At 31.4% G+C, this 14,141-nt stretch overlaps 1 long non-coding RNA gene across 2 annotated transcripts in view; it reads left to right on the top strand.

Moving 5' to 3' along the window:
• Window positions 1-11,297, top strand: part of LOC118193886 (uncharacterized) — a 79,077-nt gene extending 67,780 nt beyond the window's left edge. For both annotated transcript variants that reach the window (XR_015040431.1, XR_015040430.1), the window contains one exon: window positions 9,302-11,297. This is a non-coding gene — a long non-coding RNA (uncharacterized LOC118193886). The remainder of the gene's footprint in view (window positions 1-9,301) is intronic.
• The last annotated feature ends 2,844 nt before the right edge of the window (window positions 11,298-14,141 follow it).

Genomic DNA, 14,141 nt, shown 5'->3' with positions numbered 1-14,141 from the left:
GTTTCATTCCTCCACATTTTAAAACAATAAACAATAAATTTGAAAGATAACTATTAACACTTTTTCGATTAAAAAGATGCTAAAATTTTACATGTGCAAAATGTTCAAAACTTTAAAATAGTTGCATCAAAATATAAAACAGCCAAATGCTATTCTTGAAGCAAATGTTCTATAGAATATATTAGAGGAAAGTACGTTCTACAAATTGCGATTTCTATAGAAAGCATTTACAAGATAACAAGAACATTTATTTAATATACATATTTTATCAGCTTAATTCATTTTTGTTGAAACTCACTTTATTTTATTTTTTTGAACATATAATGTATTACATTTTTTCCAAAGTTTTCTGTAGAAGTATTCTTTATGTAGCATACTACAATGACCGATAGGATTATGAAACGTAAGAACAAAATTCTGGAAACCTATTTCTATTTTTAATGTGTATTATGAAGTCTCCGACTCGGTTTATAAAAAGACTAATGCTGCTTAATATTTATAATGTGTTAGATTTTGAGTTTTTATCGTGGCTTTTAAAAACGAAGACACTAAGCAAGTTAAGAAATTATTTGTTTGAAGACTCTCCTCCTTGCCAAGTCTTAAATTAGAGTAGAAATGCATTTATCTGATTTCTGTTTACCGAAGTTTACTTTTATCTAGATTCGAAATCTTTAATTTCGTTTTTTATTCCTTAAATGTTGCAACCCACACACCGCAATAAAATAAAAGAAAGTAATAAATTAATGCATTGAGAAAGAGAAAAGAGATTTTCCGATAAGAGTTGTTGTAATTCTTTTTTTCCAGCTATTATGTTCTTTTGTATTGTTGTTTAGTGTGTTAAATTCTACATAAAAATCTAGGTGGAATTTAAACGAGGTTTTTTTTTATTGGTATAAAGTAATAGAATTGTATTAAAAGCTATCTTGGTTAAAAAATAAATCTGTAAATTAAAATAAATAAATTTGGAAGATTATTATTAGAAATAAATCCCACAGATATTCCTGAAAATGTAAAAAGATTGAAAGGAACTCTAGAGATCAGTGACGATATCGAAAATTGTTGATAGTTGCATTTTATCATGTACAAAAGGGACTTTCAACCAGTGGATTAGCCAGAGTTTTTGCCGATCGGGATCATCTCTCAGTTTGCCGCCTAGGGCTGTTCTTAAATTTGCCGCCCATCTCGATACAGAAGCAAATAACTAACAAACACAAAAATAACATACAAGGACAAAAATTAAATTCTCTACTTTTACTTCTTCTTGAATTAAATGATGAGTGAATGAAGCAATTCAAAATGACCGTTCCAGATATCAATTAGTAATCTTAGAATTTAAAAGCGATTGATTTTCTGGGTACTAATAGAAAGTCAGAAAACCAGTTTATTATACTGTTAAATAGTTCCGTAGCCTATATTGAAATGGGATGGTTTGTAACTTTATAAATTTATTATTTAAATTAACCAGTTATTTATAATTGCAGTCTTTACTATAACTTCTGTTTTCCATTTCTTCACCAGAATGCAAATGAGTAGCTAGCATTTAAACTGAGGTTTTTGGATTTTAAGACAGAGTATATTTACTGCTTTGCCTGCACGCTACGTGTTAGTTTCCTGCCAGCTCTGATAGTTGAAATTGTGCGGCTTTGCATTATATCGCTGCTGATACTTTGATTTTGACGCTCCGGTAGAATTACTGAGCCAGTTACAAGTAATATTTAATTTTGTAGTCTTTGACTACTGTTCTACATTTGAATATAATTGTTCTTTTAGTTGCATCACCACGAGCTATGGCTGATATTGTTAGCAAAAGATAGTGCGTTTATAGTCTAAAGTCTGTTTTAATAAAAAGGTTACTTATACGTTCTTACGACTTTGCAATTATTTCAAACATAGCAATGATTCGCTTTATGTCTTTTGGGGTATTGGACGAATTTTCAGTTCCAGGTCAAGTAAAACCCCAGAACTTACTAAAATGGGATAGTATTAATCCTTACCAATAGTTGCACAACTATAGTTAGAAGACAATCTGTTTCTTTTTAAACATTAACTATTAATAAAATTATGAAACAGAGTTAAGCTATGAAGGAAAATCAAAATGCAGCAGAAATTTAGAAAATATGTTATTTATTTAACCCATAATTTTAAATATTACTTTGGCAGACAAACACACGTATATCATTTTTGCAAAGATAATTTCTGTGCACTCTTCAGCATTATTATTAATGGTTTAAACTGAATTTTCAAATTTTTATTTCTGAAAATAAATTTCAATTCAAATGCGAAATTTTTATTTTAAAAATAGGAATATTTCGCTTTACTTTGAGTTTTTGCTGTTTAAGCCTCGATTTAGTGACTATTTTCGAAAATCTTCATATTAAATTTCAAAACCGCATGTTCAGCGTAATACAGTTCTGTGGGGTATCAGTCAAAGTAAGAATATCTAGTACTGTAGACTTATTAGGTTTTTATTGAAGCAAGAAACTGAAGAAATGCGCAGTGCCCTAGGCGGGACTTGAACGTGGGCCTGTCGAATACGCACCGAGTTTTCTATCGTTATACCACGAAGGCATGCAGAAAAAAGGGAGAAAATATCTTATATACTTTGCTTTTTAAAGGGCGATTGGGGATTAGAGGACTCATTCACCAAAGCTGGTGGGGAAGAATCATCATCCACCACCTTTCAGTTTGGGTGACAATGCAGAGTCACTAAGTTAATTTGAAGCAGGAGATGTGAAAAAAGCGCAATGCCCTCACCGGGAATCGAACCTCGACCTCTCGAATACGCGCCGAGTGTGCTGCTGTTACACTATGAGCACATGCTGAAAGGAAGGAGAAAATAACGTATAATACAATTCATCTTTTGCAAATAAATCAAAAGACTAAAGTAATAATAAAAGCGAGCAAAAAGTATAATTTTGAAGGATAATTTATTAAAAATAATTCATGAAATGTCTGTGGAGAATGACGTGTTTTTAGTACAAACTCTATTGAAAGAGAAGAAAAGAAAAGACATCCTCATATTCAATATTTGTTTTACTGGAAACATAGACCATTTCAATGAATTTAAAGCAATGAGGAAATTCAAGACAGTATTTCTATTAAGCTTTCACATTTAGTAAACATCTTATACCTCTGTTAATGTCAAACGGTATCACGTTTATATTGAGGTTAAAATGTTTTCACTGGAATGTTTCCAAAATTTTTGGAATATTGCGATATGTTACTCTACCACGGACATAACACTCACTCATCTTGACAAGTGTTGCCATTGCACGAAGTTAACTAGTTCTCAGAGATGTCAGATTTTAAAAGTGTCCTTCGAATTTAATCAAACTGTAATTATCTACTAAACTGAATGATATAAAAGCAATAAATGCATTTATTAATAGTATAAATCTTTATTTTGTATTCAATACTATGTCTAATTAAAATAAATCAAAGTACATTTAAACACATCATTGTAATCATTAAAAGAGATTTCTAACGCTATATATTACGTACACTTTGTGAAAAAAATATGGGATAGTTTTATATCTTCCGTTTTTAGAGGACCGAATGTTGAAATTTAACTTGCGTTTTCCATGTCTCAAAAGTGCCACTTAGGATATACTTGTATATTAGATTTATAGGTACTTTTCCGTTTTGCCGGCGCAAACGATAAAGTCGCCAACAATGGTACAAATGATGCCAAACGGAATATCTTCGCTGGTAACTTTTTACGCCTCATTTTCAAAACAAGTCGCAGCCATTTCTTATTAGATTGATTGTTTCGTTTAATACTGGAATACAATTAATACATAGAATTTTTACAAAGATTGTTAAATTTTATCCCCTAAAACCATTCGGTAATTAAGTCAATTAGAATCACACCGCTCATCCGAAGGCGAAAATATAGAAAAGGCAAAATCAAGGGTTAAATTCATCAATTCTAATGAGAATGCACTAGCCAAGTAAAGCATTGCGGTTTTACATAATTTGAGTAAGCTATTCGTAAAAATTGAAATAATTCTTGCATTGAAACTTGTATTCCAAACTAAGACTTAACTTGAAATTAATGTAAATAATTACTGAGAGAATTAGATTTTTGCAGCGTAGTTTACGTGAGACGAGATCACTTGGGGTCACGTGATAAGAACTGCAAATCAGGATGTTGAAACATGAAAGAATAGTAAATTCTTAAATTAATGTCTTTTTACAAATTTATTAGCTTTTCACAAAATTTTAAACCATATTAAAATGTTTATACCTTCAAAATAACAAAATTCTTAGAACTAACGTTTGTTAACATTTTTTATGTGTATACTGTATGTTGTCGCGAACAAAGTTTGCTCGGCGAGATTTGTGCCGGCGAAACGGAAAAGTACCGATTTATATATAGCATTATTCTAACATAGATATTTTGACACAAAATTGAACTTTTTCAGAAATAACATACCACATTTTTACATTTTTCGATTCTACGATTTAAATTATGCCCAGATATTAAAATCTGTAATTTTTAGTGAGAAATTTATGGAGAAATTAAAAAAATTATCTTGGCCCACTTTTTTTTTCAGTTTGCGCCAAAAAAAAAAGTACTTGGCGAACTTCTTAATTTATAGCAACCTATTTTCCTTTCCTTTTTTACATTGTGCAGAAACAGAAAAAAGTTCATCCTTCAAAATTCTTTTAACAAAGCGCGTAAACCACATTTGGCGTTATTAGCGCTTATAACAAATAAGTCAAATTTGAAAACTCGCAATATGTAAATTCACCTACAGCTTAGGAAATTTTGAATAAAGAACTCTAAATTTTTGTAGGTGTGCCTAGAAATATATCTAGCTTAAGATAATGATAAAAATTTTATAGATATTTGATAAACATTTTTGTATAAAATTATTATTATTATTGTATAAAATTATTATATATTTTTGAATAAAATTTTTATACAAAAATGTTTTCGAAAAATTTATAAAAATTATTTAAGAATACAAATTTGAAAAATAAATCATAAAACACGCATGAATGTTATTTTTATTGAACCTAAATTTCGAAATGGGAAAGGAAAAATCAAACAAATTTAATAAAAAAAGAGAGATTAATCATTATATACCAAACTCAATTAACATTGAGGAGCTAAAATTTTGAGAGCTAATTTTTTAAAAACTACTCTTGTGCTTTTATAAAGCTTGGCAGTTCGGCGTAATTTGAATCCTAGAATGGTAATATGAAAAAAATTGGCATGTCATTTCAGAAAAAGTCCGATTTTGTGTCAAAATACGTATATTAGAACAATGCTATATATAAATCTAATACATATCCTAAATCGCGCTTTTCGAGACATGAAAAATGCGAAGTTGAATTTCGTCACTCGGTCGAGTAGGACAGGTGATATAGAACTGTCCCATTTTTTTTCGCAAGTTGTACCTCGCATATAGCATAAATTGGAAGTTTTTAGGAAAATATATGAAAAAGTAAATGAAACACTATTGCTTGAAATTAAAAGAAATTTTATTGGATACTTTCTTTTTTTTCTACTTTTCATCTTTCTTATCCATTTGAACTGCTTTCATTGGATATGGAATAAGTATTAAAGTCTAGATTTATCAAATCCTGTTTTAAATTAACATCATTATTTAGCTTACATTTGAACACATTTAAATTCGGGAGTTGCTACTCAAAGAATAATTCTGCTCTTTGAATAAATGTAAAAACAAGAAAACAACACTGAACTTGTATGGTAAACTTCAAGAAATTTTATTTTTCGCAAAGTATTTATAATCATGTCCTTAATTTTATTTCCCACTCTTTTTTCCTTTAGCTTATCTTGCTTCATGATTTAATTTCTCTGTTGTATAAAGCGGCAATCTTTCAGACCGCCTTTTTTCTGTATTTCTTGTAAAAGCCATTCTTTACCGCAGCTTGCTTTTCTTTTCTGGCTTTTAGAAAAGTGGACATAATTTTCTGTGGCAGTTTCAGATCACATTTATGATGTGGAATGAAAAAAAAATAAGAAATAAAATATTCTTTATTTTTTTATTTAGCTTTTTTAGGAAAGTGGGGCATAATTTTCCGAAGTAATTTCAAATCATATTTGTGACTGAAAAAAAAAAAAAATAAATAAAGCTGTATCTTATTTCTGAAGGAAGAAAAAGAGAAGTTTAGCCTTTTATATTTTAGAAGGAAATAAACATCCCTGATGTTCCCAAGAATGTAACATTTTATTATATTTCTGTATTTTTCTTTTCCGGAGAAGTTACTGGAGGAATTTAATGAGAGAAAAATGTGTCGCAATGTATTTGATCTTAAATCTGAAGATAAGCTTCTTTTATTTCTGTTTTAAACGTGAAAGTAATCTATAAATAGTGATCTAGATGCGCGTGTTTAGTGTAAGGCTAGCAATGCCTTTGTAAATTGATTTGTAGACATCAGTCAAGAAAAATTGGAAAGAACGCACACGGTAGGAACTCACATTTTTTTGCCGCCCAGATGGTAGGGAAGCCAACTGCGACACCGAAGGGCCTGGGTTCGGATCTCTGAGAAGGCACAGATGTTTGTAAATGTATAGTGTCTTTGCGGCATGGGGGCATTCTGAATACATGCTGAGCCGAAAGTCTTCCCCAGATGTTGGTGGTAGGGGACGAGGGAATAGGAGACCGTCAGACCTGTTCCCCCCCGTATTGCTGTCCATCAAAATTGAGGCGAAAGCGAGCGAAATCGTACTGCCACCTGTATGGTGCTCAAGGCTTTAACCAACGCCAGGCGCAATCTTGTTCACCTTGCCACGATGAATTTCGTGGGCTTGTTCTGATGTTACCGTCAGACTAATGAGATAAGTCACAACAATAAAAACTAATGCTTTTGGACAAGATTCTTATTTATTTACACATTTTACTCATTGATTTCTCTTTAAAAACTTCGTAAAAGCATTAAACATTTTATTTTTATTTTTATTTTTTTTTTTTACTTTTTTTTGCAAGGAAGTGCAATAATTCTTGAAGTGGGAGAAAGTAAGATTTTTCAGTTTGTAATTGTCAGGATGTAACTGTTTTTAACTATCAATTGGCAATTTGACAGGTTATCTTCTCCCTCTTTTCTGCACGCTGGTGTAATTGGAAGCATACACGAAGCGTATTCAGACATCCAGGTCTGGCGTCCCGGCGAGGGCACTGCACATTTTTCATGTCTCCTGCTTAAAAAAAAAAAAACTATTAATTCTACAGTAGCGCCCGAACTAAAAAGGTGGTAGATGATAATTCGTCACCAGCAGTATTTGGGTCCCCTCATCCCCAGTCGCATTTTAACAAGGGAGTATACAATATATTTTCTCCCATTGTTCCGCATGTGCTCATGGTGTAATTAGAAGATACTCAGCGCGTATTCGAGAAGTCCAGGATTCCACGCTTGGCGAAGGTACTGCATATTTTTCACTTACCTCCTTCAAAAATATTCGAACGGTTCTACAAAGTTAAAACAAATTTCCTTATCCGTCGGTCATGAAGCACATTATTTGAAAAAGCACAGTATTTGAAAAGTTGACTGTCACAAATTTTCAAATTCAGATTGAGATTTAGAAATAATTTTGCAAATGCAAAACAATATTTTTCATTCAGAATAAGCTAATTTTCATATACATGTTCATGTCCATTTTCACTCTTCACTTTATTGAGAATACTACTAACTTTATAAGATATTTCTCCCGCCTTCCTAGCGTGCCTTCGTGGTGTAGTGGTTCTGCACGCTGGGGCGGTATTCCAAAGGTCCATGGTTCGATTCCCGGCTAAGGTGTTTGCTAATTTTTTATCTTGCATGCTTCCAGAAAATGTCTAATGTCTCTACAACTTTTGCGGCAGCAACAGAAAAGCAACTAATAAACTAGAAAATATTGGAAAGCACTAGAAACACTGTAAAACAACCGCTACTCAAATTTAGCAAAATGTTATTGACACGAATGGGTTTGCTAGATTTTCAGTTCTGAAAATAGAGGAACTATAAAAGTTGAGATTTAAAATGTTGTTTACAGATATTTTTATTTCAAAATATTTAATAACAGCAAATTTTATTATCGCACCCTTAAACAGATCACTATGTTTACATTAAAAATATACGTACGAAAAATCAATTATAGGCTTAATTATTTTGGCATTAAAAACACAAATTACAAAAAATATATCTTTTTCAGGAAATTGTGAATTTGTTGTTAGAAAATATTTAATGAGTTATGAAATAAGATTATTTCGACTTTTTTGATGTTGAAAATGAAGCTGCTTTATCGCAAACAAAACAATTTTATAAACAAAAATACTTTATCCCCAATCAATTAACTTCATCATGTCAAATATTATGCATCTCTTGACACAGTCATAAATTTTATAAATGTGTTTTGTGGAACTCAACTAATGAAATGTTTCTTCATTCTTTCATTCCGTCAAACTAAATATCTGTAATGATTTAAAAAAAATGAACTTAAATAAGCGAGACCTTTAAGGTAAGCTTTCACTCTAGGAAACACAAAACTAATTCACAGCTTACAAATCTAGACGTATTTCTATCATTAAAACTTTTGTTTTTAGTAAACAGTTTCACTAATTGCACTAAGTGATGAGTTTCATGTAATACAGATAAGTAAATTGGTTTAGGCCTAAGGAAATGAATATTTCTGCTTGTTGTCTGCTAAGGACTTACAGCTTAATAACTATGCCAGGTGAGCAGGAAGAAGGTAATATTATGTTGAAAGTAACAACAGCTCGTGCAACAGCATAAAAGCTATAAATAATTCAGAGAGTAAGACAGAGATAAGTCATATTCTTTTTAACATTCAAAAAATATTTCTGATCACCGGAATTACTCAAACAGGCTAAAGCAGCATCAGGTATTCAATAGATTTTCGTGGTTCTGAACCGAATGATTCTTAATTCCAAATGGCCAATACATACTATGATGTTACTTAAACACTTCAAGAAGCTTTAAAGAATCGCTCTTAAAGCTTTGAAAATGCATTTTCTGGAAACGTCCAAAGTTTGACAGAAATTGCTGAATTTCGCCAGGGCTGGTGAGGAAGTTTTCCCTCTACTTTCGCTTCTAACAATAAAAACATTAGATCAAACAAAAAATGCAAGGAAAAATTAACTAAAAATGCCTTAAAAGGTTAATAAGTAGAGATAATAAACAGCACTGAAAAATTATATAAAAGCCAAAATACAACCAATTAAATATTAAACACAGGGATTAACATAAATTTACATTATCATTTATTACCATCATTCATTATCATTTATTATGACACCTTTCTAGAATATGAAATTTAATGTTTGTTTTTCAGGTGCAGATTGTTCGTGAATTGCAAACTGCCAATCAAAGATGAGACACTATGCCTTTAATACCAACTTCTGAAGCTAACGCTTTTGAGGACGAAATGGATTTTTTCTATGAATGTTCTACATTTTATCTTTCTATCCTGAGTAAAATATCATCTTTTATTAGTTTAGTTAGTTGTGGTTTAGCGGCCGAGTTATTCAAAAAGCTGAACATTTACTTTACGCACAACGTTTTTACCGAATGGATTAGGCGCATGGCCATTTTTATGGTTTCCTACATGAACCAGTTTCTCTTAAAAAGCTCTTCACAAAGGCAACTTTCTTTTGAAATGTAGCCCTAACGTGTCTTGTTTTATTTCAATCAACCAATCAGTTATCTCTAACGATTTATTGTTAAAAAATTGGGATTACTGTCTGGCACTTTTGAAATAAAAAATTGCATTCTTTTAGTTCGAATTTTGAATCTTAACGACAGATACTGCCTGAATAAAACCAAGAGCCAAAATTTCATTTAAAATTCTTTTCATAAGCCACATTTGTTTAAAAAAATAAACTGGGATGTGTAGTAATTATAGAGTGATACTTCTTTCACAATTTGAAGCAAACTCCATTGATGGAACACAGCAATAATTTTTATTTAACACTCAAAATAGCGACATAAAAACAAGAGGAGAAAACGCATTCCAACATTTTAAAAATAAAATAAATACATTTTTCGTTCGAGAGCCACACGTGGCTCTTGAGCCTGCGTTTCAAGCATTGCCGTTAACATATACCTTAAAGTTTATTTATTTTAAATTACAAGATTTTAATAACAATATTTAAAGCTGCTACAATAGTTACCAATACATTTGCTTTGATGTGTTAAAAACTGAGTCCTGAAACCTTATAGACTCCCTTTGTATGGTTGCCTCTCTAATAAGGGATAGGATTCCCTTAATAAGGGAATAAAAGCGTATTTATATTGGCACAAACTAAACATTATTTAAGACACAATAACACGCCGAACAAATACTAATTCAGAAGTCAAACAACTAATTCAGAGGTCATTTGCGCTTTTGAAGCTGACGATGGTGGTTCGGTAAAACCATCGAAACTAGTCCTGTGAAAATTTGAAAATATAACGCTGATTTTTGTTGTTTGACCTCTGAATAAACATTATTTTTTTGCTCTGGTTTGCTAAATAATTCACACAACACATGGACTGTATTTCTATTAGCTTTATTTTGCCGTATTAATGCTAAATATGAGAAAAGTACTACAACGTAGCGAGCCATTCTACATGGCTGTCACAAAACCAAACATTCTTTCCACCAAAAGACTTGTTGCCAGATGAAACAACGTAGAAAACAGTAAAACCACAAAACTTTTTGACAGATACAACAACGTTAAAAAACAGTAAAGCTTTACATGAACATATATTTTGAAAGTAGAAGAGCTATTATTAGCAGTCGGTTGTATTTTACAAATGTATTACTCAGTTATAATTGTTATTATAATTAATAAATTGTAATAATAATTTCACAAAGTATTGTAATAATAATAACAAAAAGTGTAACATGGGTTATAATAGTGTTACGCATTTGGTATTTAAATAGCTAATGTTAGTAGAATTATAAATTAAATTGTTTTATTTACCATGCAGTGCAGCGCGTGACGAATATTAAAAGAAAGCTAAGCCGGAAAATTAAAAATACAAGAGAACGTGCATTTAACATTTAATAAATAAATATCCCTTTTTTTGATTTCGAGAAATTGCTAGAAGAATCTTGTGCGGCCTATTTAAAAAAAGCTATAAAAGTCAGAAAAAACACCTTAGTTATGTTTAGTAGTTGTTTTATGAGTTTTGTTTAGAAAACTGCTGTTGTTTACTGAAGCGAATTCGAGGTGAAATCGGATTAGCTTTTTCTATACGTTTCTTTATTTTGAATTAGTTCTGTTGAACGTTTTTGGTAGCTTAAAAGATAACTACTGTGTGAGATATTGGGATATTGTACGAATATCTGAGGAAATTTAATCATTTTGTTTTATTTGCTGTGATAATAATAAATTTTATTCATTTTTCATCGGACTTGTGCATTCAATTTATAATGAGTCCATACAATAGTTATCAAAAACGTATTAACAATTAAAATTAAGTTATCAATAATTGTAACAGTGGAAGCAGAACGCCCATCAGTGGTCTAGTAGATAAAATCGCCGAATACTCCATCTGGGTTCAAATCGCCTTGAACGGGTTGGTTGCAGGGGCATTTTCGCGGTTTTTCCCATGTACAATGAGAATATAAGACAGTTTTTCTAAGAGACTCATCCACAAAAGTCAGACAGCTTTTGATTTCTTTAGCCTTGACAAGTTAACTAAACACCCCATCTGAGGAAGAAGAATAGCTGTTGCCAAAGATTATTTCAAGTTATGGAAGTACATGACTGTCTTGTGACTTCTGTATCTTATTTCTGCCTCGCTTGCTTAATTTGGATTTCCTACAGAATCAATAACACCTTTTTATCTCACATATCTTATTTAATCATGAAGAATTAGATGACTTCTGTGTTCTCAATCATGTATAGCGAATGTTGTTATAGTCAAACAATGGAGGTAGTCAATCTCGTTGACCAAATGCCATTCATTTTAGAATATAATATTTATTTTACTTATTACTTTTAAGCATTTGTACAGTTTTCGATTATAATCGCAACAGTCTGAGCTGATAATTACAAAATTTTCATTTGAATTAAATAAAAATCATTCTGTGAAAGTGCGCTAAATGAGAAAACTAGCATCTTGAATTATCATTTGACTTTGTAGAAAAAACACGAAATGCTGAAAGTGCTGAAAAAATATCGAAATTATTTCTTAATAAAATTTCACAAGAAACTAAGCGAAAAAATTGTTATTCGGAAGACCTCTAATGCACTGCAACGTTCATTAGCGAAGGGAGGTTTTCGAGAATTACAGGAAATCGGATACTTGAACTGCCTTTACATTATTCATCTAAATCCGTAATAAGAAAATGGGGTGTCTTTCGAGAAATAAATAAGTACCTGAGCCCTAGATTAAAATATTTTGAGATTCAGGAGAACTACTGAGTGAGTTAACGATTCTTTCTGACATAATAGAGAATTTATTTATTATTCTCGAAGTCTTCATTAACGTTGAAACGAACTAGAAAGTAAATGATAATCTTTGAAATGAATCACGAATGTATATTTCTCTCTTTATTTAGTGAATTTTTTCAAGATAATAAACGTCAAACATAGATTTATCATTGTTTTTTTTAATACCGAGAAAAGATTTATTATAGTTTCTCGGCGAATACTTAGTTCGATATATATTATTTCATTTAAATTTACTTTAGAAGTTATCAAATGATAGTCTTTCGTGAGTTAATTAATAATTCTAACATAGTTACTTTGCTGTAAGATATTTTCTCCCTCCTTATCGAATGCCTTTATGGTGTAACTGGAAGTGCGTCAGGCTGGCAATCCGTGAGTCCTTATTTCGATTCCCTGCGAGAGCATCACCGATTATTTAACTTTCTTTTCTCCGCAAATTGTCAGAAGACTCTACAGTGGCGCCCGAACTAAAATGTAGCAGATCATAATTCGTAACTATCAGAATTTAGCAACAGAGTCCCCGCGTTCCCAGTGGGAATGGGACTATTCGCCATGGCTGTTTCAACATGGCCGTTTCGCCATCGGACCGTTTTACCGTCGGGACATTTTGCTTTCAAGACATGTTTTTCTTTATTATATTATATCTTGCCGTCTTATATTAAGTTGATTTAAATTAATAACTCTCTTTAGTTTAATAATTTTATATAATAAATATTTTATATACAATGTTTTTGTATACAGCTTTATACAAATACACCGTTACGCATGACATATTAATTTTAAGAGTGCTGACAAGATTCCAAAGTAATTTCTTTTTCCATTCAAATTTCATAAAAATTGGAATTTTCTGCTTGCAAGTGTGATTTCTCTGAACTAGCTGATCAAAATTTCAAGAAATTTTGGCAAATTATGTAAATATTGCGTCCGAATAATTTTAAAATCGATAATATAACTTCTGATATAACAGGAATTTAGCCCAGTTCTCTTCCATACTGCCATAATTTTCCAACTAACTATGTGTAATTTCTTTATATCTCGTACTTTTAAATAACTATATATATTACAAGCAACATTTAGCAAGTATACAAAGGGTAAACTGAATTATTAAACTAAATTAAATACCAGTATAATACGGCAAGATATAATACAGCCACGCAAAGAAAAATAAGTCTTGACAACGAAACGGCCACTGTGAAATGGCGACAGCGAAAAGTCCTAGACCCTTCCCAATCGCCCTTTAAGTGATAGAGAACGTAAGATATTTCTCTATTCTTACAACTTTCCTCCGTAATCTAATTGGAAATACATCCAGCTGGTGGTTGGGAGGTCCATAGTTTGAATTCCGGCGAAGGTACTGCATATTTTTCAAGTATCCTGTTCCAAAATAAAATGTATAATATTATAAGGTTATTTTTCTTTCTCCTTCCAGCATGCCTTCGTGGTGTAACGATAGCACACTCGGCGCGTATTCGAGAGGTCCAGGATTTATTGCACATTTTTCACGTCTCCTGCTTCGGGGAAAAAATCCCTAATGGTTCTAAAACATGGCTAAAATTTGAGTAATAATTTCAGAGAATCAGCTTGGCTTATTAGAAGTTTATAAACATCTCTGAAGAAATTTCTAGACTGCAGCGGTTTTTAAACTTTTCCATGACTACCTTTGACTGGCAGTTTATTTCGTGGTTTATGTTCGAAATTTAATCATAAAAAGCCATTTTTTAATAACAGTGC

This window comes from Stegodyphus dumicola, chromosome 3 (assembly GCF_044657685.1).
Source record: "Stegodyphus dumicola isolate Sdum_Otavi_A_Nest chromosome 3, ASM4465768v1".
NCBI classification, from domain to species: Eukaryota; Metazoa; Arthropoda; class Arachnida; order Araneae; family Eresidae; genus Stegodyphus; species Stegodyphus dumicola.
Note: the sequence above shows the minus strand (reverse complement) of the source record. Positions and strands in the feature narration are given on the sequence as shown.